Here is a 26,923-nt window from a genome sequence, read left to right as displayed (position 1 = left end):
ACACCTATATATACTCGTAATTTCACAATAGATACAAATTCAGGATTTGAGATATTTGCATACTGCCGTTAAACTTTTGCAAAATTTAAAAGAAAACGCAGTCGGAAAGGAAAAATAAGTAGTTAGGGACAACTAACTTACAAAAGAACGCATTTTGGTATACCGGTTTAATGTGAAATTTTATAACTTTGGATGAAAATCGTTTTAAACACTATAAAGGTACAAACGTTTCTAGTACGTATATAGTGGTCGTATAATGTAAATAGTTAGCGGTAAAACGTAAATGACCTAAATGTCGAGTTGTAAAATAGCCATTACCAACGTACCCATATGCATGCATTATAGATTTTCAAGATCATTTGGATCAATCAAGAACAATGAAAATCGTAATGAAACCTCTACAATATATTAAAGTAACTAGAAGTGTACACTGACAAACCCGAGATGATATTTTTTCCACAGGACGAATATAGATAGTACAACGGTTGACCATGTCCAATAGTATTAATTCGCATGTAGTTTAGAATGTTGATGACTTATATAAAAAATAAACATGTTACTGTGCTTTGTATATTACAAATATTTGATCAAAGAAAAATATGGAACGCTTCACGAATTTGCGTGTCATCCTTGCGCAGGGGCCATGCTAATCTTCTCTGTATCGTTCCAATTTTAGTATATGTACTGCCGAAGCGAGTACAACAACAGATTCGACTGACACCTATATATACTCGTAATTTCACAATAGATACAAATTCAGGATTTGAGATATTTGCATACTGCCGTTAAACTTTTGCAAAATTTAAAAGAAAACGCAGTCGGAAAGGAAAAATAAGTAGTTAGGGACAACTAACTTACAAAAGAACGCATTTTGGTATACCGGTTTAATGTGAAATTTTATAACTTTGGATGAAAATCGTTTTAAACACTATAAAGGTACAAACGTTTCTAGTACGTATATAGTGGTCGTATAATGTAAATAGTTAGCGGTAAAACGTAAATGACCTAAATGTCGAGTTGTAAAATAGCCATTACCAACGTACCCATATGCATGCATTATAGATTTTCAAGATCATTTGGATCAATCAAGAACAATGAAAATCGTAATGAAACCTCTACAATATATTAAAGTAACTAGAAGTGTACACTGACAAACCCGAGATGATATTTTTTCCACAGGACGAATATAGATAGTACAACGGTTGACCATGTCCAATAGTATTAATTCGCATGTAGTTTAGAATGTTGATGACTTATATAAAAAATAAACATGTTACTGTGCTTTGTATATTACAAATATTTGATCAAAGAAAAATATGGAACGCTTCACGAATTTGCGTGTCATCCTTGCGCAGGGGCCATGCTAATCTTCTCTGTATCGTTCCAATTTTAGTATATGTACTGCCGAAGCGAGTACAACAACAGATTCGACTGACACCTATATATACTCGTAATTTCACAATAGATACAAATTCAGGATTTGAGATATTTGCATACTGCCGTTAAACTTTTGCAAAATTTAAAAGAAAACGCAGTCGGAAAGGAAAAATAAGTAGTTAGGGACAACTAACTTACAAAAGAACGCATTTTGGTATACCGGTTTAATGTGAAATTTTATAACTTTGGATGAAAATCGTTTTAAACACTATAAAGGTACAAACGTTTCTAGTACGTATATAGTGGTCGTATAATGTAAATAGTTAGCGGTAAAACGTAAATGACCTAAATGTCGAGTTGTAAAATAGCCATTACCAACGTACCCATATGCATGCATTATAGATTTTCAAGATCATTTGGATCAATCAAGAACAATGAAAATCGTAATGAAACCTCTACAATATATTAAAGTAACTAGAAGTGTACACTGACAAACCCGAGATGATATTTTTTCCACAGGACGAATATAGATAGTACAACGGTTGACCATGTCCAATAGTATTAATTCGCATGTAGTTTAGAATGTTGATGACTTATATAAAAAATAAACATGTTACTGTGCTTTGTATATTACAAATATTTGATCAAAGAAAAATATGGAACGCTTCACGAATTTGCGTGTCATCCTTGCGCAGGGGCCATGCTAATCTTCTCTGTATCGTTCCAATTTTAGTATATGTACTGCCGAAGAGAGTACAACAACAGATTCGACTGACACCTATATATACTCGTAATTTCACAATAGATACAAATTCAGGATTTGAGATATTTGCATACTGCCGTTAAACTTTTGCAAAATTTAAAAGAAAACGCAGTCGGAAAAGAAAAAATAAGTAGTTAGGGACAACTAACTTACAAAAGAACGCATTTTGGTATACCGGTTTAATGTGAAATTTTATAACTTTGGATGAAAATCGTTTTAAACACTATAAAGGTACAAACGTTTCTAGTACGTATATAGTGGTCGTATAATGTAAATAGTTAGCGGTAAAACGTAAATGACCTAAATGTCGAGTTGTAAAATAGCCATTACCAACGTACCCATATGCATGCATTATAGATTTTCAAGATCATTTGGATCAATCAAGAACAATGAAAATCGTAATGAAACCTCTACAATATATTAAAGTAACTAGAAGTGTACACTGACAAACCCGAGATGATATTTTTTCCACAGGACGAATATAGATAGTACAACGGTTGACCATGTCCAATAGTATTAATTCGCATGTAGTTTAGAATGTTGATGACTTATATAAAAAATAAACATGTTACTGTGCTTTGTATATTACAAATATTTGATCAAAGAAAAATATGGAACGCTTCACGAATTTGCGTGTCATCCTTGCGCAGGGGCCATGCTAATCTTCTCTGTATCGTTCCAATTTTAGTATATGTACTGCCGAAGCGAGTACAACAACAGATTCGACTGACACCTATATATACTCGTAATTTCACAATAGATACAAATTCAGGATTTGAGATATTTGCATACTGCCGTTAAACTTTTGCAAAATTTAAAAGAAAACGCAGTCGGAAAGGAAAAATAAGTAGTTAGGGACAACTAACTTACAAAAGAACGCATTTTGGTATACCGGTTTAATGTGAAATTTTATAACTTTGGATGAAAATCGTTTTAAACACTATAAAGGTACAAACGTTTCTAGTACGTATATAGTGGTCGTATAATGTAAATAGTTAGCGGTAAAACGTAAATGACCTAAATGTCGAGTTGTAAAATAGCCATCACCAACGTACCCATATGCATGCATTATAGATTTTCAAGATCATTTGGATCAATCAAGAACAATGAAAATCGTAATGAAACCTCTACAATATATTAAAGTAACTAGAAGTGTACACTGACAAACCCGAGATGATATTTTTTCCACAGGACGAATATAGATAGTACAACGGTTGACCATGTCCAATAGTATTAATTCGCATGTAGTTTAGAATGTTGATGACTTATATAAAAAATAAACATGTTACTGTGCTTTGTATATTACAAATATTTGATCAAAGAAAAATATGGAACGCTTCACGAATTTGCGTGTCATCCTTGCGCAGGGGCCATGCTAATCTTCTCTGTATCGTTCCAATTTTAGTATATGTACTGCCGAAGCGAGTACAACAACAGATTCGACTGACACCTATATATACTCGTAATTTCACAATAGATACAAATTCAGGATTTGAGATATTTGCATACTGCCGTTAAACTTTTGCAAAATTTAAAAGAAAACGCAGTCGGAAAGGAAAAATAAGTAGTTAGGGACAACTAACTTACAAAAGAACGCATTTTGGTATACCGGTTTAATGTGAAATTTTATAACTTTGGATGAAAATCGTTTTAAACACTATAAAGGTACAAACGTTTCTAGTACGTATATAGTGGTCGTATAATGTAAATAGTTAGCGGTAAAACGTAAATGACCTAAATGTCGAGTTGTAAAATAGCCATTACCAACGTACCCATATGCATGCATTATAGATTTTCAAGATCATTTGGATCAATCAAGAACAATGAAAATCGTAATGAAACCTCTACAATATATTAAAGTAACTAGAAGTGTACACTGACAAACCCGAGATGATATTTTTTCCACAGGACGAATATAGATAGTACAACGGTTGACCATGTCCAATAGTATTAATTCGCATGTAGTTTAGAATGTTGATGACTTATATAAAAAATAAACATGTTACTGTGCTTTGTATATTACAAATATTTGATCAAAGAAAAATATGGAACGCTTCACGAATTTGCGTGTCATCCTTGCGCAGGGGCCATGCTAATCTTCTCTGTATCGTTCCAATTTTAGTATATGTACTGCCGAAGCGAGTACAACAACAGATTCGACTGACACCTATATATACTCGTAATTTCACAATAGATACAAATTCAGGATTTGAGATATTTGCATACTGCCGTTAAACTTTTGCAAAATTTAAAAGAAAACGCAGTCGGAAAGGAAAAATAAGTAGTTAGGGACAACTAACTTACAAAAGAACGCATTTTGGTATACCGGTTTAATGTGAAATTTTATAACTTTGGATGAAAATCGTTTTAAACACTATAAAGGTACAAACGTTTCTAGTACGTATATAGTGGTCGTATAATGTAAATAGTTAGCGGTAAAACGTAAATGACCTAAATGTCGAGTTGTAAAATAGCCATCACCAACGTACCCATATGCATGCATTATAGATTTTCAAGATCATTTGGATCAATCAAGAACAATGAAAATCGTAATGAAACCTCTACAATATATTAAAGTAACTAGAAGTGTACACTGACAAACCCGAGATGATATTTTTTCCACAGGACGAATATAGATAGTACAACGGTTGACCATGTCCAATAGTATTAATTCGCATGTAGTTTAGAATGTTGATGACTTATATAAAAAATAAACATGTTACTGTGCTTTGTATATTACAAATATTTGATCAAAGAAAAATATGGAACGCTTCACGAATTTGCGTGTCATCCTTGCGCAGGGGCCATGCTAATCTTCTCTGTATCGTTCCAATTTTAGTATATGTACTGCCGAAGCGAGTACAACAACAGATTCGACTGACACCTATATATACTCGTAATTTCACAATAGATACAAATTCAGGATTTGAGATATTTGCATACTGCCGTTAAACTTTTGCAAAATTTAAAAGAAAACGCAGTCGGAAAGGAAAAATAAGTAGTTAGGGACAACTAACTTACAAAAGAACGCATTTTGGTATACCGGTTTAATGTGAAATTTTATAACTTTGGATGAAAATCGTTTTAAACACTATAAAGGTACAAACGTTTCTAGTACGTATATAGTGGTCGTATAATGTAAATAGTTAGCGGTAAAACGTAAATGACCTAAATGTCGAGTTGTAAAATAGCCATTACCAACGTACCCATATGCATGCATTATAGATTTTCAAGATCATTTGGATCAATCAAGAACAATGAAAATCGTAATGAAACCTCTACAATATATTAAAGTAACTAGAAGTGTACACTGACAAACCCGAGATGATATTTTTTCCACAGGACGAATATAGATAGTACAACGGTTGACCATGTCCAATAGTATTAATTCGCATGTAGTTTAGAATGTTGATGACTTATATAAAAAATAAACATGTTACTGTGCTTTGTATATTACAAATATTTGATCAAAGAAAAATATGGAACGCTTCACGAATTTGCGTGTCATCCTTGCGCAGGGGCCATGCTAATCTTCTCTGTATCGTTCCAATTTTAGTATATGTACTGCCGAAGCGAGTACAACAACAGATTCGACTGACACCTATATATACTCGTAATTTCACAATAGATACAAATTCAGGATTTGAGATATTTGCATACTGCCGTTAAACTTTTGCAAAATTTAAAAGAAAACGCAGTCGGAAAGGAAAAATAAGTAGTTAGGGACAACTAACTTACAAAAGAACGCATTTTGGTATACCGGTTTAATGTGAAATTTTATAACTTTGGATGAAAATCGTTTTAAACACTATAAAGGTACAAACGTTTCTAGTACGTATATAGTGGTCGTATAATGTAAATAGTTAGCGGTAAAACGTAAATGACCTAAATGTCGAGTTGTAAAATAGCCATTACCAACGTACCCATATGCATGCATTATAGATTTTCAAGATCATTTGGATCAATCAAGAACAATGAAAATCGTAATGAAACCTCTACAATATATTAAAGTAACTAGAAGTGTACACTGACAAACCCGAGATGATATTTTTTCCACAGGACGAATATAGATAGTACAACGGTTGACCATGTCCAATAGTATTAATTCGCATGTAGTTTAGAATGTTGATGACTTATATAAAAAATAAACATGTTACTGTGCTTTGTATATTACAAATATTTGATCAAAGAAAAATATGGAACGCTTCACGAATTTGCGTGTCATCCTTGCGCAGGGGCCATGCTAATCTTCTCTGTATCGTTCCAATGTTAGTATATGTACTGCCGAAGCGAGTACAACAACAGATTCGACTGACACCTATATATACTCGTAATTTCACAATAGATACAAATTCAGGATTTGAGATATTTGCATACTGCCGTTAAACTTTTGCAAAATTTAAAAGAAAACGCAGTCGGAAAGGAAAAATAAGTAGTTAGGGACAACTAACTTACAAAAGAACGCATTTTGGTATACCGGTTTAATGTGAAATTTTATAACTTTGGATGAAAATCGTTTTAAACACTATAAAGGTACAAACGTTTCTAGTACGTATATAGTGGTCGTATAATGTAAATAGTTAGCGGTAAAACGTAAATGACCTAAATGTCGAGTTGTAAAATAGCCATTACCAACGTACCCATATGCATGCATTATAGATTTTCAAGATCATTTGGATCAATCAAGAACAATGAAAATCGTAATGAAACCTCTACAATATATTAAAGTAACTAGAAGTGTACACTGACAAACCCGAGATGATATTTTTTCCACAGGACGAATATAGATAGTACAACGGTTGACCATGTCCAATAGTATTAATTCGCATGTAGTTTAGAATGTTGATGACTTATATAAAAAATAAACATGTTACTGTGCTTTGTATATTACAAATATTTGATCAAAGAAAAATATGGAACGCTTCACGAATTTGCGTGTCATCCTTGCGCAGGGGCCATGCTAATCTTCTCTGTATCGTTCCAATTTTAGTATATGTACTGCCGAAGCGAGTACAACAACAGATTCGACTGACACCTATATATACTCGTAATTTCACAATAGATACAAATTCAGGATTTGAGATATTTGCATACTGCCGTTAAACTTTTGCAAAATTTAAAAGAAAACGCAGTCGGAAAGGAAAAATCAGTAGTTAGGGACAACTAACTTACAAAAGAACGCATTTTGGTATACCGGTTTAATGTGAAATTTTATAACTTTGGATGAAAATCGTTTTAAACACTATAAAGGTACAAACGTTTCTAGTACGTATATAGTGGTCGTATAATGTAAATAGTTAGCGGTAAAACGTAAATGACCTAAATGTCGAGTTGTAAAATAGCCATTACCAACGTACCCATATGCATGCATTATAGATTTTCAAGATCATTTGGATCAATCAAGAACAATGAAAATCGTAATGAAACCTCTACAATATATTAAAGTAACTAGAAGTGTACACTGACAAACCCGAGATGATATTTTTTCCACAGGACGAATATAGATAGTACAACGGTTGACCATGTCCAATAGTATTAATTCGCATGTAGTTTAGAATGTTGATGACTTATATAAAAAATAAACATGTTACTGTGCTTTGTATATTACAAATATTTGATCAAAGAAAAATATGGAACGCTTCACGAATTTGCGTGTCATCCTTGCGCAGGGGCCATGCTAATCTTCTCTGTATCGTTCCAATTTTAGTATATGTACTGCCGAAGCGAGTACAACAACAGATTCGACTGACACCTATATATACTCGTAATTTCACAATAGATACAAATTCAGGATTTGAGATATTTGCATACTGCCGTTAAACTTTTGCAAAATTTAAAAGAAAACGCAGTCGGAAAGGAAAAATAAGTAGTTAGGGACAACTAACTTACAAAAGAACGCATTTTGGTATACCGGTTTAATGTGAAATTTTATAACTTTGGATGAAAATCGTTTTAAACACTATAAAGGTACAAACGTTTCTAGTACGTATATAGTGGTCGTATAATGTAAATAGTTAGCGGTAAAACGTAAATGACCTAAATGTCGAGTTGTAAAATAGCCATTACCAACGTACCCATATGCATGCATTATAGATTTTCAAGATCATTTGGATCAATCAAGAACAATGAAAATCGTAATGAAACCTCTACAATATATTAAAGTAACTAGAAGTGTACACTGACAAACCCGAGATGATATTTTTTCCACAGGACGAATATAGATAGTACAACGGTTGACCATGTCCAATAGTATTAATTCGCATGTAGTTTAGAATGTTGATGACTTATATAAAAAATAAACATGTTACTGTGCTTTGTATATTACAAATATTTGATCAAAGAAAAATATGGAACGCTTCACGAATTTGCGTGTCATCCTTGCGCAGGGGCCATGCTAATCTTCTCTGTATCGTTCCAATGTTAGTATATGTACTGCCGAAGCGAGTACAACAACAGATTCGACTGACACCTATATATACTCGTAATTTCACAATAGATACAAATTCAGGATTTGAGATATTTGCATACTGCCGTTAAACTTTTGCAAAATTTAAAAGAAAACGCAGTCGGAAAGGAAAAATAAGTAGTTAGGGACAACTAACTTACAAAAGAACGCATTTTGGTATACCGGTTTAATGTGAAATTTTATAACTTTGGATGAAAATCGTTTTAAACACTATAAAGGTACAAACGTTTCTAGTACGTATATAGTGGTCGTATAATGTAAATAGTTAGCGGTAAAACGTAAATGACCTAAATGTCGAGTTGTAAAATAGCCATTACCAACGTACCCATATGCATGCATTATAGATTTTCAAGATCATTTGGATCAATCAAGAACAATGAAAATCGTAATGAAACCTCTACAATATATTAAAGTAACTAGAAGTGTACACTGACAAACCCGAGATGATATTTTTTCCACAGGACGAATATAGATAGTACAACGGTTGACCATGTCCAATAGTATTAATTCGCATGTAGTTTAGAATGTTGATGACTTATATAAAAAATAAACATGTTACTGTGCTTTGTATATTACAAATATTTGATCAAAGAAAAATATGGAACGCTTCACGAATTTGCGTGTCATCCTTGCGCAGGGGCCATGCTAATCTTCTCTGTATCGTTCCAATTTTAGTATATGTACTGCCGAAGCGAGTACAACAACAGATTCGACTGACACCTATATATACTCGTAATTTCACAATAGATACAAATTCAGGATTTGAGATATTTGCATACTGCCGTTAAACTTTTGCAAAATTTAAAAGAAAACGCAGTCGGAAAGGAAAAATCAGTAGTTAGGGACAACTAACTTACAAAAGAACGCATTTTGGTATACCGGTTTAATGTGAAATTTTATAACTTTGGATGAAAATCGTTTTAAACACTATAAAGGTACAAACGTTTCTAGTACGTATATAGTGGTCGTATAATGTAAATAGTTAGCGGTAAAACGTAAATGACCTAAATGTCGAGTTGTAAAATAGCCATTACCAACGTACCCATATGCATGCATTATAGATTTTCAAGATCATTTGGATCAATCAAGAACAACGAAAATCGTAATGAAACCTCTACAATATATTAAAGTAACTAGAAGTGTACACTGACAAACCCGAGATGATATTTTTTCCACAGGACGAATATAGATAGTACAACGGTTGACCATGTCCAATAGTATTAATTCGCATGTAGTTTAGAATGTTGATGACTTATATAAAAAATAAACATGTTACTGTGCTTTGTATATTACAAATATTTGATCAAAGAAAAATATGGAACGCTTCACGAATTTGCGTGTCATCCTTGCGCAGGGGCCATGCTAATCTTCTCTGTATCGTTCCAATTTTAGTATATGTACTGCCGAAGCGAGTACAACAACAGATTCGACTGACACCTATATATACTCGTAATTTCACAATAGATACAAATTCAGGATTTGAGATATTTGCATACTGCCGTTAAACTTTTGCAAAATTTAAAAGAAAACGCAGTCGGAAAGGAAAAATAAGTAGTTAGGGACAACTAACTTACAAAAGAACGCATTTTGGTATACCGGTTTAATGTGAAATTTTATAACTTTGGATGAAAATCGTTTTAAACACTATAAAGGTACAAACGTTTCTAGTACGTATATAGTGGTCGTATAATGTAAATAGTTAGCGGTAAAACGTAAATGACCTAAATGTCGAGTTGTAAAATAGCCATTACCAACGTACCCATATGCATGCATTATAGATTTTCAAGATCATTTGGATCAATCAAGAACAATGAAAATCGTAATGAAACCTCTACAATATATTAAAGTAACTAGAAGTGTACACTGACAAACCCGAGATGATATTTTTTCCACAGGACGAATATAGATAGTACAACGGTTGACCATGTCCAATAGTATTAATTCGCATGTAGTTTAGAATGTTGATGACTTATATAAAAAATAAACATGTTACTGTGCTTTGTATATTACAAATATTTGATCAAAGAAAAATATGGAACGCTTCACGAATTTGCGTGTCATCCTTGCGCAGGGGCCATGCTAATCTTCTCTATATCGTTCCAATTTTAGTATATGTACTGCCGAAGCGAGTACAACAACAGATTCGACTGACACCTATATATACTCGTAATTTCACAATAGATACAAATTCAGGATTTGAGATATTTGCATACTGCCGTTAAACTTTTGCAAAATTTAAAAGAAAACGCAGTCGGAAAGGAAAAATAAGTAGTTAGGGACAACTAACTTACAAAAGAACGCATTTTGGTATACCGGTTTAATGTGAAATTTTATAACTTTGGATGAAAATCGTTTTAAACACTATAAAGGTACAAACGTTTCTAGTACGTATATAGTGGTCGTATAATGTAAATAGTTAGCGGTAAAACGTAAATGACCTAAATGTCGAGTTGTAAAATAGCCATTACCAACGTACCCATATGCATGCATTATAGATTTTCAAGATCATTTGGATCAATCAAGAACAATGAAAATCGTAATGAAACCTCTACAATATATTAAAGTAACTAGAAGTGTACACTGACAAACCCGAGATGATATTTTTTCCACAGGACGAATATAGATAGTACAACGGTTGACCATGTCCAATAGTATTAATTCGCATGTAGTTTAGAATGTTGATGACTTATATAAAAAATAAACATGTTACTGTGCTTTGTATATTACAAATATTTGATCAAAGAAAAATATGGAACGCTTCACGAATTTGCGTGTCATCCTTGCGCAGGGGCCATGCTAATCTTCTCTGTATCGTTCCAATTTTAGTATATGTACTGCCGAAGCGAGTACAACAACAGATTCGACTGACACCTATATATACTCGTAATTTCACAATAGATACAAATTCAGGATTTGAGATATTTGCATACTGCCGTTAAACTTTTGCAAAATTTAAAAGAAAACGCAGTCGGAAAGGAAAAATAAGTAGTTAGGGACAACTAACTTACAAAAGAACGCATTTTGGTATACCGGTTTAATGTGAAATTTTATAACTTTGGATGAAAATCGTTTTAAACACTATAAAGGTACAAACGTTTCTAGTACGTATATAGTGGTCGTATAATGTAAATAGTTAGCGGTAAAACGTAAATGACCTAAATGTCGAGTTGTAAAATAGCCATTACCAACGTACCCATATGCATGCATTATAGATTTTCAAGATCATTTGGATCAATCAAGAACAATGAAAATCGTAATGAAACCTCTACAATATATTAAAGTAACTAGAAGTGTACACTGACAAACCCGAGATGATATTTTTTCCACAGGACGAATATAGATAGTACAACGGTTGACCATGTCCAATAGTATTAATTCGCATGTAGTTTAGAATGTTGATGACTTATATAAAAAATAAACATGTTACTGTGCTTTGTATATTACAAATATTTGATCAAAGAAAAATATGGAACGCTTCACGAATTTGCGTGTCATCCTTGCGCAGGGGCCATGCTAATCTTCTCTGTATCGTTCCAATTTTAGTATATGTACTGCCGAAGCGAGTACAACAACAGATTCGACTGACACCTATATATACTCGTAATTTCACAATAGATACAAATTCAGGATTTGAGATATTTGCATACTGCCGTTAAACTTTTGCAAAATTTAAAAGAAAACGCAGTCGGAAAGGAAAAATAAGTAGTTAGGGACAACTAACTTACAAAAGAACGCATTTTGGTATACCGGTTTAATGTGAAATTTTATAACTTTGGATGAAAATCGTTTTAAACACTATAAAGGTACAAACGTTTCTAGTACGTATATAGTGGTCGTATAATGTAAATAGTTAGCGGTAAAACGTAAATGACCTAAATGTCGAGTTGTAAAATAGCCATTACCAACGTACCCATATGCATGCATTATAGATTTTCAAGATCATTTGGATCAATCAAGAACAATGAAAATCGTAATGAAACCTCTACAATATATTAAAGTAACTAGAAGTGTACACTGACAAACCCGAGATGATATTTTTTCCACAGGACGAATATAGATAGTACAACGGTTGACCATGTCCAATAGTATTAATTCGCATGTAGTTTAGAATGTTGATGACTTATATAAAAAATAAACATGTTACTGTGCTTTGTATATTACAAATATTTGATCAAAGAAAAATATGGAACGCTTCACGAATTTGCGTGTCATCCTTGCGCAGGGGCCATGCTAATCTTCTCTGTATCGTTCCAATTTTAGTATATGTACTGCCGAAGCGAGTACAACAACAGATTCGACTGACACCTATATATACTCGTAATTTCACAATAGATACAAATTCAGGATTTGAGATATTTGCATACTGCCGTTAAACTTTTGCAAAATTTAAAAGAAAACGCAGTCGGAAAGGAAAAATAAGTAGTTAGGGACAACTAACTTACAAAAGAACGCATTTTGGTATACCGGTTTAATGTGAAATTTTATAACTTTGGATGAAAATCGTTTTAAACACTATAAAGGTACAAACGTTTCTAGTACGTATATAGTGGTCGTATAATGTAAATAGTTAGCGGTAAAACGTAAATGACCTAAATGTCGAGTTGTAAAATAGCCATTACCAACGTACCCATATGCATGCATTATAGATTTTCAAGATCATTTGGATCAATCAAGAACAATGAAAATCGTAATGAAACCTCTACAATATATTAAAGTAACTAGAAGTGTACACTGACAAACCCGAGATGATATTTTTTCCACAGGACGAATATAGATAGTACAACGGTTGACCATGTCCAATAGTATTAATTCGCATGTAGTTTAGAATGTTGATGACTTATATAAAAAATAAACATGTTACTGTGCCTTGTATATTACAAATATTTGATCAAAGAAAAATATGGAACGCTTCACGAATTTGCGTGTCATCCTTGCGCAGGGGCCATGCTAATCTTCTCTGTATCGTTCCAATTTTAGTATATGTACTGCCGAAGCGAGTACAACAACAGATTCGACTGACACCTATATATACTCGTAATTTCACAATAGATACAAATTCAGGATTTGAGATATTTGCATACTGCCGTTAAACTTTTGCAAAATTTAAAAGAAAACGCAGTCGGAAAGGAAAAATAAGTAGTTAGGGACAACTAACTTACAAAAGAACGCATTTTGGTATACCGGTTTAATGTGAAATTTTATAACTTTGGATGAAAATCGTTTTAAACACTATAAAGGTACAAACGTTTCTAGTACGTATATAGTGGTCGTATAATGTAAATAGTTAGCGGTAAAACGTAAATGACCTAAATGTCGAGTTGTAAAATAGCCATTACCAACGTACCCATATGCATGCATTATAGATTTTCAAGATCATTTGGATCAATCAAGAACAATGAAAATCGTAATGAAACCTCTACAATATATTAAAGTAACTAGAAGTGTACACTGACAAACCCGAGATGATATTTTTTCCACAGGACGAATATAGATAGTACAACGGTTGACCATGTCCAATAGTATTAATTCGCATGTAGTTTAGAATGTTGATGACTTATATAAAAAATAAACATGTTACTGTGCCTTGTATATTACAAATATTTGATCAAAGAAAAATATGGAACGCTTCACGAATTTGCGTGTCATCCTTGCGCAGGGGCCATGCTAATCTTCTCTGTATCGTTCCAATTTTAGTATATGTACTGCCGAAGCGAGTACAACAACAGATTCGACTGACACCTATATATACTCGTAATTTCACAATAGATACAAATTCAGGATTTGAGATATTTGCATACTGCCGTTAAACTTTTGCAAAATTTAAAAGAAAACGCAGTCGGAAAGGAAAAATAAGTAGTTAGGGACAACTAACTTACAAAAGAACGCATTTTGGTATACCGGTTTAATGTGAAATTTTATAACTTTGGATGAAAATCGTTTTAAACACTATAAAGGTACAAACGTTTCTAGTACGTATATAGTGGTCGTATAATGTAAATAGTTAGCGGTAAAACGTAAATGACCTAAATGTCGAGTTGTAAAATAGCCATTACCAACGTACCCATATGCATGCATTATAGATTTTCAAGATCATTTGGATCAATCAAGAACAATGAAAATCGTAATGAAACCTCTACAATATATTAAAGTAACTAGAAGTGTACACTGACAAACCCGAGATGATATTTTTTCCACAGGACGAATATAGATAGTACAACGGTTGACCATGTCCAATAGTATTAATTCGCATGTAGTTTAGAATGTTGATGACTTATATAAAAAATAAACATGTTACTGTGCTTTGTATATTACAAATATTTGATCAAAGAAAAATATGGAACGCTTCACGAATTTGCGTGTCATCCTTGCGCAGGGGCCATACTAATCTTCTCTGTATCGTTCCAATTTTAGTATATGTACTGCCGAAGCGAGTACAACAACAGATTCGACTGACACCTATATATACTCGTAATTTCACAATAGATACAAATTCAGGATTTGAGATATTTGCATACTGCCGTTAAACTTTTGCAAAATTTAAAAGAAAACGCAGTCGGAAAGGAAAAATAAGTAGTTAGGGACAACTAACTTACAAAAGAACGCATTTTGGTATACCGGTTTAATGTGAAATTTTATAACTTTGGATGAAAATCGTTTTAAACACTATAAAGGTACAAACGTTTCTAGTACGTATATAGTGGTCGTATAATGTAAATAGTTAGCGGTAAAACGTAAATGACCTAAATGTCGAGTTGTAAAATAGCCATTACCAACGTACCCATATGCATGCATTATAGATTTTCAAGATCATTTGGATCAATCAAGAACAATGAAAATCGTAATGAAACCTCTACAATATATTAAAGTAACTAGAAGTGTACACTGACAAACCCGAGATGATATTTTTTCCACAGGACGAATATAGATAGTACAACGGTTGACCATGTCCAATAGTATTAATTCGCATGTAGTTTAGAATGTTGATGACTTATATAAAAAATAAACATGTTACTGTGCCTTGTATATTACAAATATTTGATCAAAGAAAAATATGGAACGCTTCACGAATTTGCGTGTCATCCTTGCGCAGGGGCCATGCTAATCTTCTCTGTATCGTTCCAATTTTAGTATATGTACTGCCGAAGCGAGTACAACAACAGATTCGACTGACACCTATATATACTCGTAATTTCACAATAGATACAAATTCAGGATTTGAGATATTTGCATACTGCCGTTAAACTTTTGCAAAATTTAAAAGAAAACGCAGTCGGAAAGGAAAAATAAGTAGTTAGGGACAACTAACTTACAAAAGAACGCATTTTGGTATACCGGTTTAATGTGAAATTTTATAACTTTGGATGAAAATCGTTTTAAACACTATAAAGGTACAAACGTTTCTAGTACGTATATAGTGGTCGTATAATGTAAATAGTTAGCGGTAAAACGTAAATGACCTAAATGTCGAGTTGTAAAATAGCCATTACCAACGTACCCATATGCATGCATTATAGATTTTCAAGATCATTTGGATCAATCAAGAACAATGAAAATCGTAATGAAACCTCTACAATATATTAAAGTAACTAGAAGTGTACACTGACAAACCCGAGATGATATTTTTTCCACAGGACGAATATAGATAGTACAACGGTTGACCATGTCCAATAGTATTAATTCGCATGTAGTTTAGAATGTTGATGACTTATATAAAAAATAAACATGTTACTGTGCCTTGTATATTACAAATATTTGATCAAAGAAAAATATGGAACGCTTCACGAATTTGCGTGTCATCCTTGCGCAGGGGCCATGCTAATCTTCTCTGTATCGTTCCAATTTTAGTATATGTACTGCCGAAGCGAGTACAACAACAGATTCGACTGACACCTATATATACTCGTAATTTCACAATAGATACAAATTCAGGATTTGAGATATTTGCATACTGCCGTTAAACTTTTGCAAAATTTAAAAGAAAACGCAGTCGGAAAGGAAAAATAAGTAGTTAGGGACAACTAACTTACAAAAGAACGCATTTTGGTATACCGGTTTAATGTGAAATTTTATAACTTTGGATGAAAATCGTTTTAAACACTATAAAGGTACAAACGTTTCTAGTACGTATATAGTGGTCGTATAATGTAAATAGTTAGCGGTAAAACGTAAATGACCTAAATGTCGAGTTGTAAAATAGCCATTACCAACGTACCCATATGCATGCATTATAGATTTTCAAGATCATTTGGATCAATCAAGAACAATGAAAATCGTAATGAAACCTCTACAATATATTAAAGTAACTAGAAGTGTACACTGACAAACCCGAGATGATATTTTTTCCACAGGACGAATATAGATAGTACAACGGTTGACCATGTCCAATAGTATTAATTCGCATGTAGTTTAGAATGTTGATGACTTATATAAAAAATAAACATGTTACTGTGCCTTGTATATTACAAATATTTGATCAAAGAAAAATATGGAACGCTTCACGAATTTGCGTGTCATCCTTGCGCAGGGGCCATGCTAATCTTCTCTGTATCGTTCCAATTTTAGTATATGTACTGCCGAAGCGAGTACAACAACAGATTCGACTGACACCTATATATACTCGTAATTTCACAATAGATACAAATTCAGGATTTGAGATATTTGCATACTGCCGTTAAACTTTTGCAAAATTTAAAAGAAAACGCAGTCGGAAAGGAAAAATAAGTAGTTAGGGACAACTAACTTACAAAAGAACGCATTTTGGTATACCGGTTTAATGTGAAATTTTATAACTTTGGATGAAAATCGTTTTAAACACTATAAAGGTACAAACGTTTCTAGTACGTATATAGTGGTCGTATAATGTAAATAGTTAGCGGTAAAACGTAAATGACCTAAATGTCGAGTTGTAAAATAGCCATTACCAACGTACCCATATGCATGCATTATAGATTTTCAAGATCATTTGGATCAATCAAGAACAATGAAAATCGTAATGAAACCTCTACAATATATTAAAGTAACTAGAAGTGTACACTGACAAACCCGAGATGATATTTTTTCCACAGGACGAATATAGATAGTACAACGGTTGACCATGTCCAATAGTATTAATTCGCATGTAGTTTAGAATGTTGATGACTTATATAAAAAATAAACATGTTACTGTGCCTTGTATATTACAAATATTTGATCAAAGAAAAATATGGAACGCTTCACGAATTTGCGTGTCATCCTTGCGCAGGGGCCATGCTAATCTTCTCTGTATCGTTCCAATTTTAGTATATGTACTGCCGAAGCGAGTACAACAACAGATTCGACTGACACCTATATATACTCGTAATTTCACAATAGATACAAATTCAGGATTTGAGATATTTGCATACTGCCGTTAAACTTTTGCAAAATTTAAAAGAAAACGCAGTCGGAAAGGAAAAATAAGTAGTTGGGGACAACTAACTTACAAAAGAACGCATTTTGGTATACCGGTTTAATGTGAAATTTTATAACTTTGGATGAAAATCGTTTTAAACACTATAAAGGTACAAACGTTTCTAGTACGTATATAGTGGTCGTATAATGTAAATAGTTAGCGGTAAAACGTAAATGACCTAAATGTCGAGTTGTAAAATAGCCATTACCAACGTACCCATATGCATGCATTATAGATTTTCAAGATCATTTGGATCAATCAAGAACAATGAAAATCGTAATGAAACCTCTACAATATATTAAAGTAACTAGAAGTGTACACTGACAAACCCGAGATGATATTTTTTCCACAGGACGAATATAGATAGTACAACGGTTGACCATGTCCAATAGTATTAATTCGCATGTAGTTTAGAATGTTGATGACTTATATAAAAAATAAACATGTTACTGTGCTTTGTATATTACAAATATTTGATCAAAGAAAAATATGGAACGCTTCACGAATTTGCGTGTCATCCTTGCGCAGGGGCCATGCTAATCTTCTCTGTATCGTTCCAATTTTAGTATATGTACTGCCGAAGCGAGTACAACAACAGATTCGACTGACACCTATATATACTCGTAATTTCACAATAGATACAAATTCAGGATTTGAGATATTTGCATACTGCCGTTAAACTTTTGCAAAATTTAAAAGAAAACGCAGTCGGAAAGGAAAAATAAGTAGTTAGGGACAACTAACTTACAAAAGAACGCATTTTGGTATACCGGTTTAATGTGAAATTTTATAACTTTGGATGAAAATCGTTTTAAACACTATAAAGGTACAAACGTTTCTAGTACGTATATAGTGGTCGTATAATGTAAATAGTTAGCGGTAAAACGTAAATGACCTAAATGTCGAGTTGTAAAATAGCCATTACCAACGTACCCATATGCATGCATTATAGATTTTCAAGATCATTTGGATCAATCAAGAACAATGAAAATCGTAATGAAACCTCTACAATATATTAAAGTAACTAGAAGTGTACACTGACAAACCCGAGATGATATTTTTTCCACAGGACGAATATAGATAGTACAACGGTTGACCATGTCCAATAGTATTAATTCGCATGTAGTTTAGAATGTTGATGACTTATATAAAAAATAAACATGTTACTGTGCTTTGTATATTACAAATATTTGATCAAAGAAAAATATGGAACGCTTCACGAATTTGCGTGTCATCCTTGCGCAGGGGCCATGCTAATCTTCTCTGTATCGTTCCAATTTTAGTATATGTACTGCCGAAGCGAGTACAACAACAGATTCGACTGACACCTATATATACTCGTAATTTCACAATAGATACAAATTCAGGATTTGAGATATTTGCATACTGCCGTTAAACTTTTGCAAAATTTAAAAGAAAACGCAGTCGGAAAGGAAAAATAAGTAGTTAGGGACAACTAACTTACAAAAGAACGCATTTTGGTATACCGGTTTAATGTGAAATTTTATAACTTTGGATGAAAATCGTTTTAAACACTATAAAGGTACAAACGTTTCTAGTACGTATATAGTGGTCGTATAATGTAAATAGTTAGCGGTAAAACGTAAATGACCTAAATGTCGAGTTGTAAAATAGCCATTACCAACGTACCCATATGCATGCATTATAGATTTTCAAGATCATTTGGATCAATCAAGAACAATGAAAATCGTAATGAAACCTCTACAATATATTAAAGTAACTAGAAGTGTACACTGACAAACCCGAGATGATATTTTTTCCACAGGACGAATATAGATAGTACAACGGTTGACCATGTCCAATAGTATTAATTCGCATGTAGTTTAGAATGTTGATGACTTATATAAAAAATAAACATGTTACTGTGCTTTGTATATTACAAATATTTGATCAAAGAAAAATATGGAACGCTTCACGAATTTGCGTGTCATCCTTGCGCAGGGGCCATGCTAATCTTCTCTGTATCGTTCCAATTTTAGTATATGTACTGCCGAAGCGAGTACAACAACAGATTCGACTGACACCTATATATACTCGTAATTTCACAATAGATACAAATTCAGGATTTGAGATATTTGCATACTGCCGTTAAACTTTTGCAAAATTTAAAAGAAAACGCAGTCGGAAAGGAAAAATAAGTAGTTAGGGACAACTAACTTACAAAAGAACGCATTTTGGTATACCGGTTTAATGTGAAATTTTATAACTTTGGATGAAAATCGTTTTAAACACTATAAAGGTACAAACGTTTCTAGTACGTATATAGTGGTCGTATAATGTAAATAGTTAGCGGTAAAACGTAAATGACCTAAATGTCGAGTTGTAAAATAGCCATTACCAACGTACCCATATGCATGCATTATAGATTTTCAAGATCATTTGGATCAATCAAGAACAATGAAAATCGTAATGAAACCTCTACAATATATTAAAGTAACTAGAAGTGTACACTGACAAACCCGAGATGATATTTTTTCCACAGGACGAATATAGATAGTACAACGGTTGACCATGTCCAATAGTATTAATTCGCATGTAGTTTAGAATGTTGATGACTTATATAAAAAATAAACATGTTACTGTGCTTTGTATATTACAAATATTTGATCAAAGAAAAATATGGAACGCTTCACGAATTTGCGTGTCATCCTTGCGCAGGGGCCATGCTAATCTTCTCTGTATCGTTCCAATTTTAGTATATGTACTGCCGAAGCGAGTACAACAACAGATTCGACTGACACCTATATATACTCGTAATTTCACAATAGATACAAATTCAGGATTTGAGATATTTGCATACTGCCGTTAAACTTTTGCAAAATTTAAAAGAAAACGCAGTCGGAAAGGAAAAATAAGTAGTTAGGGACAACTAACTTACAAAAGAACGCATTTTGGTATACCGGTTTAATGTGAAATTTTATAACTTTGGATGAAAATCGTTTTAAACACTATAAAGGTACAAACGTTTCTAGTACGTATATAGTGGTCGTATAATGTAAATAGTTAGCGGTAAAACGTAAATGACCTAAATGTCGAGTTGTAAAATAGCCATTACCAACGTACCCATATGCATGCATTATAGATTTTCAAGATCATTTGGATCAATCAAGAACAATGAAAATCGTAATGAAACCTCTACAATATATTAAAGTAACTAGAAGTGTACACTGACAAACCCGAGATGATATTTTTTCCACAGGACGAATATAGATAGTACAACGGTTGACCATGTCCAATAGTATTAATTCGCATGTAGTTTAGAATGTTGATGACTTATATAAAAAATAAACATGTTACTGTGCTTTGTATATTACAAATATTTGATCAAAGAAAAATATGGAACGCTTCACGAATTTGCGTGTCATCCTTGCGCAGGGGCCATGCTAATCTTCTCTGTATCGTTCCAATTTTAGTATATGTACTGCCGAAGCGAGTACAACAACAGATTCGACTGACACCTATATATACTCGTAATTTCACAATAGATACAAATTCAGGATTTGAGATATTTGCATACTGCCGTTAAACTTTTGCAAAATTTAAAAGAAAACGCAGTCGGAAAGGAAAAATAAGTAGTTAGGGACAACTAACTTACAAAAGAACGCATTTTGGTATACCGGTTTAATGTGAAATTTTATAACTTTGGATGAAAATCGTTTTAAACACTATAAAGGTACAAACGTTTCTAGTACGTATATAGTGGTCGTATAATGTAAATAGTTAGCGGTAAAACGTAAATGACCTAAATGTCGAGTTGTAAAATAGCCATTACCAACGTACCCATATGCATGCATTATAGATTTTCAAGATCATTTGGATCAATCAAGAACAATGAAAATCGTAATGAAACCTCTACAATATATTAAAGTAACTAGAAGTGTACACTGACAAACCCGAGATGATATTTTTTCCACAGGACGAATATAGATAGTACAACGGTTGACCATGTCCAATAGTATTAATTCGCATGTAGTTTAGAATGTTGATGACTTATATAAAAAATAAACATGTTACTGTGCTTTGTATATTACAAATATTTGATCAAAGAAAAATATGGAACGCTTCACGAATTTGCGTGTCATCCTTGCGCAGGGGCCATGCTAATCTTCTCTGTATCGTTCCAATTTTAGTATATGTACTGCCGAAGCGAGTACAACAACAGATTCGACTGACACCTATATATACTCGTAATTTCACAATAGATACAAATTCAGGATTTGAGATATTTGCATACTGCCGTTAAACTTTTGCAAAATTTAAAAGAAAACGCAGTCGGAAAGGAAAAATAAGTAGTTAGGGACAACTAACTTACAAAAGAACGCATTTTGGTATACCGGTTTAATGTGAAATTTTATAACTTTGGATGAAAATCGTTTTAAACACTATAAAGGTACAAACGTTTCTAGTACGTATATAGTGGTCGTATAATGTAAATAGTTAGCGGTAAAACGTAAATGACCTAAATGTCGAGTTGTAAAATAGCCATTACCAACGTACCCATATGCATGCATTATAGATTTTCAAGATCATTTGGATCAATCAAGAACAATGAAAATCGTAATGAAACCTCTACAATATATTAAAGTAACTAGAAGTGTACACTGACAAACCCGAGATGATATTTTTTCCACAGGACGAATATAGATAGTACAACGGTTGACCATGTCCAATAGTATTAATTCGCATGTAGTTTAGAATGTTGATGACTTATATAAAAAATAAACATGTTACTGTGCTTTGTATATTACAAATATTTGATCAAAGAAAAATATGGAACGCTTCACGAATTTGCGTGTCATCCTTGCGCAGGGGCCATGCTAATCTTCTCTGTATCGTTCCAATTTTAGTATATGTACTGCCGAAGCGAGTACAACAACAGATTCGACTGACACCTATATATACTCGTAATTTCACAATAGATACAAATTCAGGATTTGAGATATTTGCATACTGCCGTTAAACTTTTGCAAAATTTAAAAGAAAACGCAGTCGGAAAGGAAAAATAAGTAGTTAGGGACAACTAACTTACAAAAGAACGCATTTTGGTATACCGGTTTAATGTGAAATTTTATAACTTTGGATGAAAATCGTTTTAAACACTATAAAGGTACAAACGTTTCTAGTACGTATATAGTGGTCGTATAATGTAAATAGTTAGCGGTAAAACGTAAATGACCTAAATGTCGAGTTGTAAAATAGCCATTACCAACGTACCCATATGCATGCATTATAGATTTTCAAGATCATTTGGATCAATCAAGAACAATGAAAATCGTAATGAAACCTCTACAATATATTAAAGTAACTAGAAGTGTACACTGACAAACCCGAGATGATATTTTTTCCACAGGACGAATATAGATAGTACAACGGTTGACCATGTCCAATAGTATTAATTCGCATGTAGTTTAGAATGTTGATGACTTATATAAAAAATAAACATGTTACTGTGCTTTGTATATTACAAATATTTGATCAAAGAAAAATATGGAACGCTTCACGAATTTGCGTGTCATCCTTGCGCAGGGGCCATGCTAATCTTCTCTGTATCGTTCCAATTTTAGTATATGTACTGCCGAAGCGAGTACAACAACAGATTCGACTGACACCTATATATACTCGTAATTTCACAATAGATACAAATTCAGGATTTGAGATATTTGCATACTGCCGTTAAACTTTTGCAAAATTTAAAAGAAAACGCAGTCGGAAAGGAAAAATAAGTAGTTAGGGACAACTAACTTACAAAAGAACGCATTTTGGTATACCGGTTTAATGTGAAATTTTATAACTTTGGATGAAAATCGTTTTAAACACTATAAAGGTACAAACGTTTCTAGTACGTATATAGTGGTCGTATAATGTAAATAGTTAGCGGTAAAACGTAAATGACCTAAATGTCGAGTTGTAAAATAGCCATTACCAACGTACCCATATGCATGCATTATAGATTTTCAAGATCATTTGGATCAATCAAGAACAATGAAAATCGTAATGAAACCTCTACAATATATTAAAGTAACTAGAAGTGTACACTGACAAACCCGAGATGATATTTTTTCCACAGGACGAATATAGATAGTACAACGGTTGACCATGTCCAATAGTATTAATTCGCATGTAGTTTAGAATGTTGATGACTTATATAAAAAATAAACATGTTACTGTGCTTTGTATATTACAAATATTTGATCAAAGAAAAATATGGAACGCTTCACGAATTTGCGTGTCATCCTTGCGCAGGGGCCATGCTAATCTTCTCTGTATCGTTCCAATTTTAGTATATGTACTGCCGAAGCGAGTACAACAACAGATTCGACTGACACCTATATATACTCGTAATTTCACAATAGATACAAATTCAGGATTTGAGATATTTGCATACTGCCGTTAAACTTTTGCAAAATTTAAAAGAAAACGCAGTCGGAAAGGAAAAATAAGTAGTTAGGGACAACTAACTTACAAAAGAACGCATTTTGGTATACCGGTTTAATGTGAAATTTTATAACTTTGGATGAAAATCGTTTTAAACACTATAAAGGTACAAACGTTTCTAGTACGTATATAGTGGTCGTATAATGTAAATAGTTAGCGGTAAAACGTAAATGACCTAAATGTCGAGTTGTAAAATAGCCATTACCAACGTACCCATATGCATGCATTATAGATTTTCAAGATCATTTGGATCAATCAAGAACAATGAAAATCGTAATGAAACCTCTACAATATATTAAAGTAACTAGAAGTGTACACTGACAAACCCGAGATGATATTTTTTCCACAGGACGAATATAGATAGTACAACGGTTGACCATGTCCAATAGTATTAATTCGCATGTAGTTTAGAATGTTGATGACTTATATAAAAAATAAACATGTTACTGTGCTTTGTATATTACAAATATTTGATCAAAGAAAAATATGGAACGCTTCACGAATTTGCGTGTCATCCTTGCGCAGGGGCCATGCTAATCTTCTCTGTATCGTTCCAATTTTAGTATATGTACTGCCGAAGCGAGTACAACAACAGATTCGACTGACACCTATATATACTCGTAATTTCACAATAGATACAAATTCAGGATTTGAGATATTTGCATACTGCCGTTAAACTTTTGCAAAATTTAAAAGAAAACGCAGTCGGAAAGGAAAAATAAGTAGTTAGGGACAACTAACTTACAAAAGAACGCATTTTGGTATACCGGTTTAATGTGAAATTTTATAACTTTGGATGAAAATCGTTTTAAACACTATAAAGGTACAAACGTTTCTAGTACGTATATAGTGGTCGTATAATGTAAATAGTTAGCGGTAAAACGTAAATGACCTAAATGTCGAGTTGTAAAATAGCCATTACCAACGTACCCATATGCATGCATTATAGATTTTCAAGATCATTTGGATCAATCAAGAACAATGAAAATCGTAATGAAACCTCTACAATATATTAAAGTAACTAGAAGTGTACACTGACAAACCCGAGATGATATTTTTTCCACAGGACGAATATAGATAGTACAACGGTTGACCATGTCCAATAGTATTAATTCGCATGTAGTTTAGAATGTTGATGACTTATATAAAAAATAAACATGTTACTGTGCTTTGTATATTACAAATATTTGATCAAAGAAAAATATGGAACGCTTCACGAATTTGCGTGTCATCCTTGCGCAGGGGCCATGCTAATCTTCTCTGTATCGTTCCAATTTTAGTATATGTACTGCCGAAGCGAGTACAACAACAGATTCGACTGACACCTATATATACTCGTAATTTCACAATAGATACAAATTCAGGATTTGAGATATTTGCATACTGCCGTTAAACTTTTGCAAAATTTAAAAGAAAACGCAGTCGGAAAGGAAAAATAAGTAGTTAGGGACAACTAACTTACAAAAGAACGCATTTTGGTATACCGGTTTAATGTGAAATTTTATAACTTTGGATGAAAATCGTTTTAAACACTATAAAGGTACAAACGTTTCTAGTACGTATATAGTGGTCGTATAATGTAAATAGTTAGCGGTAAAACGTAAATGACCTAAATGTCGAGTTGTAAAATAGCCATTACCAACGTACCCATATGCATGCATTATAGATTTTCAAGATCATTTGGATCAATCAAGAACAATGAAAATCGTAATGAAACCTCTACAATATATTAAAGTAACTAGAAGTGTACACTGACAAACCCGAGATGATATTTTTTCCACAGGACGAATATAGATAGTACAACGGTTGACCATGTCCAATAGTATTAATTCGCATGTAGTTTAGAATGTTGATGACTTATATAAAAAATAAACATGTTACTGTGCTTTGTATATTACAAATATTTGATCAAAGAAAAATATGGAACGCTTCACGAATTTGCGTGTCATCCTTGCGCAGGGGCCATGCTAATCTTCTCTGTATCGTTCCAATTTTAGTATATGTACTGCCGAAGCGAGTACAACAACAGATTCGACTGACACCTATATATACTCGTAATTTCACAATAGATACAAATTCAGGATTTGAGATATTTGCATACTGCCGTTAAACTTTTGCAAAATTTAAAAGAAAACGCAGTCGGAAAGGAAAAATAAGTAGTTAGGGACAACTAACTTACAAAAGAACGCATTTTGGTATACCGGTTTAATGTGAAATTTTATAACTTTGGATGAAAATCGTTTTAAACACTATAAAGGTACAAACGTTTCTAGTACGTATATAGTGGTCGTATAATGTAAATAGTTAGCGGTAAAACGTAAATGACCTAAATGTCGAGTTGTAAAATAGCCATTACCAACGTACCCATATGCATGCATTATAGATTTTCAAGATCATTTGGATCAATCAAGAACAATGAAAATCGTAATGA

At 32.9% G+C, this 26,923-nt stretch overlaps 37 non-coding genes across 37 annotated transcripts; all 37 read right to left on the bottom strand.

The window, feature by feature from the left end:
- Nucleotides 1-593: 593 nt before the first annotated feature.
- On the bottom strand, nt 594-700 carry LOC143050027 (U6 spliceosomal RNA). The gene has a single exon (XR_012970414.1). It is a non-coding gene; the product is annotated as a U6 spliceosomal RNA (small nuclear RNA).
- Nucleotides 701-1,310: 610 nt separating this feature from the next.
- LOC143050026 (U6 spliceosomal RNA) lies at nt 1,311-1,417 on the bottom strand. Its single transcript, XR_012970413.1, has one exon. It is a non-coding gene; the product is annotated as a U6 spliceosomal RNA (small nuclear RNA).
- Nucleotides 1,418-2,027: 610 nt separating this feature from the next.
- On the bottom strand, nt 2,028-2,134 carry LOC143050092 (U6 spliceosomal RNA). Its single transcript, XR_012970475.1, has one exon. It is a non-coding gene; the product is annotated as a U6 spliceosomal RNA (small nuclear RNA).
- Nucleotides 2,135-2,745: 611 nt separating this feature from the next.
- Nucleotides 2,746-2,852, bottom strand: LOC143050025 (U6 spliceosomal RNA). The gene has a single exon (XR_012970412.1). It is a non-coding gene; the product is annotated as a U6 spliceosomal RNA (small nuclear RNA).
- A 610-nt stretch (nt 2,853-3,462) lies between these two features.
- On the bottom strand, nt 3,463-3,569 carry LOC143050024 (U6 spliceosomal RNA). The gene has a single exon (XR_012970411.1). It is a non-coding gene; the product is annotated as a U6 spliceosomal RNA (small nuclear RNA).
- Nucleotides 3,570-4,179: 610 nt separating this feature from the next.
- On the bottom strand, nt 4,180-4,286 carry LOC143050023 (U6 spliceosomal RNA). Its single transcript, XR_012970410.1, has one exon. It is a non-coding gene; the product is annotated as a U6 spliceosomal RNA (small nuclear RNA).
- A 610-nt stretch (nt 4,287-4,896) lies between these two features.
- Nucleotides 4,897-5,003, bottom strand: LOC143050021 (U6 spliceosomal RNA). Its single transcript, XR_012970408.1, has one exon. It is a non-coding gene; the product is annotated as a U6 spliceosomal RNA (small nuclear RNA).
- A 610-nt stretch (nt 5,004-5,613) lies between these two features.
- Nucleotides 5,614-5,720, bottom strand: LOC143050020 (U6 spliceosomal RNA). Its single transcript, XR_012970407.1, has one exon. It is a non-coding gene; the product is annotated as a U6 spliceosomal RNA (small nuclear RNA).
- Nucleotides 5,721-6,330: 610 nt separating this feature from the next.
- On the bottom strand, nt 6,331-6,437 carry LOC143050048 (U6 spliceosomal RNA). The gene has a single exon (XR_012970435.1). It is a non-coding gene; the product is annotated as a U6 spliceosomal RNA (small nuclear RNA).
- Nucleotides 6,438-7,047: 610 nt separating this feature from the next.
- LOC143050018 (U6 spliceosomal RNA) lies at nt 7,048-7,154 on the bottom strand. Its single transcript, XR_012970406.1, has one exon. It is a non-coding gene; the product is annotated as a U6 spliceosomal RNA (small nuclear RNA).
- Nucleotides 7,155-7,764: 610 nt separating this feature from the next.
- On the bottom strand, nt 7,765-7,871 carry LOC143050017 (U6 spliceosomal RNA). Its single transcript, XR_012970405.1, has one exon. It is a non-coding gene; the product is annotated as a U6 spliceosomal RNA (small nuclear RNA).
- A 610-nt stretch (nt 7,872-8,481) lies between these two features.
- On the bottom strand, nt 8,482-8,588 carry LOC143050047 (U6 spliceosomal RNA). The gene has a single exon (XR_012970434.1). It is a non-coding gene; the product is annotated as a U6 spliceosomal RNA (small nuclear RNA).
- A 610-nt stretch (nt 8,589-9,198) lies between these two features.
- Nucleotides 9,199-9,305, bottom strand: LOC143050016 (U6 spliceosomal RNA). The gene has a single exon (XR_012970404.1). It is a non-coding gene; the product is annotated as a U6 spliceosomal RNA (small nuclear RNA).
- A 610-nt stretch (nt 9,306-9,915) lies between these two features.
- LOC143050015 (U6 spliceosomal RNA) lies at nt 9,916-10,022 on the bottom strand. The gene has a single exon (XR_012970403.1). It is a non-coding gene; the product is annotated as a U6 spliceosomal RNA (small nuclear RNA).
- Nucleotides 10,023-10,632: 610 nt separating this feature from the next.
- On the bottom strand, nt 10,633-10,739 carry LOC143050049 (U6 spliceosomal RNA). Its single transcript, XR_012970436.1, has one exon. It is a non-coding gene; the product is annotated as a U6 spliceosomal RNA (small nuclear RNA).
- Nucleotides 10,740-11,349: 610 nt separating this feature from the next.
- On the bottom strand, nt 11,350-11,456 carry LOC143050014 (U6 spliceosomal RNA). The gene has a single exon (XR_012970402.1). It is a non-coding gene; the product is annotated as a U6 spliceosomal RNA (small nuclear RNA).
- A 610-nt stretch (nt 11,457-12,066) lies between these two features.
- Nucleotides 12,067-12,173, bottom strand: LOC143050013 (U6 spliceosomal RNA). Its single transcript, XR_012970400.1, has one exon. It is a non-coding gene; the product is annotated as a U6 spliceosomal RNA (small nuclear RNA).
- A 610-nt stretch (nt 12,174-12,783) lies between these two features.
- LOC143050012 (U6 spliceosomal RNA) lies at nt 12,784-12,890 on the bottom strand. Its single transcript, XR_012970399.1, has one exon. It is a non-coding gene; the product is annotated as a U6 spliceosomal RNA (small nuclear RNA).
- Nucleotides 12,891-13,500: 610 nt separating this feature from the next.
- On the bottom strand, nt 13,501-13,607 carry LOC143050011 (U6 spliceosomal RNA). Its single transcript, XR_012970398.1, has one exon. It is a non-coding gene; the product is annotated as a U6 spliceosomal RNA (small nuclear RNA).
- A 610-nt stretch (nt 13,608-14,217) lies between these two features.
- Nucleotides 14,218-14,324, bottom strand: LOC143050009 (U6 spliceosomal RNA). Its single transcript, XR_012970396.1, has one exon. It is a non-coding gene; the product is annotated as a U6 spliceosomal RNA (small nuclear RNA).
- Nucleotides 14,325-14,934: 610 nt separating this feature from the next.
- LOC143050050 (U6 spliceosomal RNA) lies at nt 14,935-15,041 on the bottom strand. Its single transcript, XR_012970437.1, has one exon. It is a non-coding gene; the product is annotated as a U6 spliceosomal RNA (small nuclear RNA).
- Nucleotides 15,042-15,651: 610 nt separating this feature from the next.
- LOC143050007 (U6 spliceosomal RNA) lies at nt 15,652-15,758 on the bottom strand. Its single transcript, XR_012970395.1, has one exon. It is a non-coding gene; the product is annotated as a U6 spliceosomal RNA (small nuclear RNA).
- A 610-nt stretch (nt 15,759-16,368) lies between these two features.
- Nucleotides 16,369-16,475, bottom strand: LOC143050006 (U6 spliceosomal RNA). The gene has a single exon (XR_012970394.1). It is a non-coding gene; the product is annotated as a U6 spliceosomal RNA (small nuclear RNA).
- A 610-nt stretch (nt 16,476-17,085) lies between these two features.
- Nucleotides 17,086-17,192, bottom strand: LOC143050005 (U6 spliceosomal RNA). The gene has a single exon (XR_012970393.1). It is a non-coding gene; the product is annotated as a U6 spliceosomal RNA (small nuclear RNA).
- A 610-nt stretch (nt 17,193-17,802) lies between these two features.
- LOC143050004 (U6 spliceosomal RNA) lies at nt 17,803-17,909 on the bottom strand. Its single transcript, XR_012970392.1, has one exon. It is a non-coding gene; the product is annotated as a U6 spliceosomal RNA (small nuclear RNA).
- A 610-nt stretch (nt 17,910-18,519) lies between these two features.
- Nucleotides 18,520-18,626, bottom strand: LOC143050110 (U6 spliceosomal RNA). Its single transcript, XR_012970491.1, has one exon. It is a non-coding gene; the product is annotated as a U6 spliceosomal RNA (small nuclear RNA).
- Nucleotides 18,627-19,236: 610 nt separating this feature from the next.
- On the bottom strand, nt 19,237-19,343 carry LOC143050109 (U6 spliceosomal RNA). The gene has a single exon (XR_012970490.1). It is a non-coding gene; the product is annotated as a U6 spliceosomal RNA (small nuclear RNA).
- Nucleotides 19,344-19,953: 610 nt separating this feature from the next.
- Nucleotides 19,954-20,060, bottom strand: LOC143050108 (U6 spliceosomal RNA). Its single transcript, XR_012970489.1, has one exon. It is a non-coding gene; the product is annotated as a U6 spliceosomal RNA (small nuclear RNA).
- Nucleotides 20,061-20,670: 610 nt separating this feature from the next.
- On the bottom strand, nt 20,671-20,777 carry LOC143050107 (U6 spliceosomal RNA). The gene has a single exon (XR_012970488.1). It is a non-coding gene; the product is annotated as a U6 spliceosomal RNA (small nuclear RNA).
- A 610-nt stretch (nt 20,778-21,387) lies between these two features.
- Nucleotides 21,388-21,494, bottom strand: LOC143050106 (U6 spliceosomal RNA). The gene has a single exon (XR_012970487.1). It is a non-coding gene; the product is annotated as a U6 spliceosomal RNA (small nuclear RNA).
- Nucleotides 21,495-22,104: 610 nt separating this feature from the next.
- Nucleotides 22,105-22,211, bottom strand: LOC143050103 (U6 spliceosomal RNA). The gene has a single exon (XR_012970485.1). It is a non-coding gene; the product is annotated as a U6 spliceosomal RNA (small nuclear RNA).
- Nucleotides 22,212-22,821: 610 nt separating this feature from the next.
- On the bottom strand, nt 22,822-22,928 carry LOC143050102 (U6 spliceosomal RNA). Its single transcript, XR_012970484.1, has one exon. It is a non-coding gene; the product is annotated as a U6 spliceosomal RNA (small nuclear RNA).
- A 610-nt stretch (nt 22,929-23,538) lies between these two features.
- Nucleotides 23,539-23,645, bottom strand: LOC143050101 (U6 spliceosomal RNA). Its single transcript, XR_012970483.1, has one exon. It is a non-coding gene; the product is annotated as a U6 spliceosomal RNA (small nuclear RNA).
- A 610-nt stretch (nt 23,646-24,255) lies between these two features.
- LOC143050100 (U6 spliceosomal RNA) lies at nt 24,256-24,362 on the bottom strand. The gene has a single exon (XR_012970482.1). It is a non-coding gene; the product is annotated as a U6 spliceosomal RNA (small nuclear RNA).
- Nucleotides 24,363-24,972: 610 nt separating this feature from the next.
- Nucleotides 24,973-25,079, bottom strand: LOC143050098 (U6 spliceosomal RNA). The gene has a single exon (XR_012970481.1). It is a non-coding gene; the product is annotated as a U6 spliceosomal RNA (small nuclear RNA).
- Nucleotides 25,080-25,689: 610 nt separating this feature from the next.
- On the bottom strand, nt 25,690-25,796 carry LOC143050097 (U6 spliceosomal RNA). The gene has a single exon (XR_012970480.1). It is a non-coding gene; the product is annotated as a U6 spliceosomal RNA (small nuclear RNA).
- A 610-nt stretch (nt 25,797-26,406) lies between these two features.
- On the bottom strand, nt 26,407-26,513 carry LOC143050096 (U6 spliceosomal RNA). The gene has a single exon (XR_012970479.1). It is a non-coding gene; the product is annotated as a U6 spliceosomal RNA (small nuclear RNA).
- Nucleotides 26,514-26,923: the final 410 nt, after the last annotated feature.

The sequence above is a fragment of the Mytilus galloprovincialis genome, chromosome 10 (assembly GCF_965363235.1).
Source record: "Mytilus galloprovincialis chromosome 10, xbMytGall1.hap1.1, whole genome shotgun sequence".
Classification (NCBI taxonomy): Eukaryota; Metazoa; Mollusca; class Bivalvia; order Mytilida; family Mytilidae; genus Mytilus; species Mytilus galloprovincialis.
The sequence above is the reverse complement of the archived record's forward strand: the minus strand, read 5'-3'. Positions and strand labels throughout refer to the sequence as shown.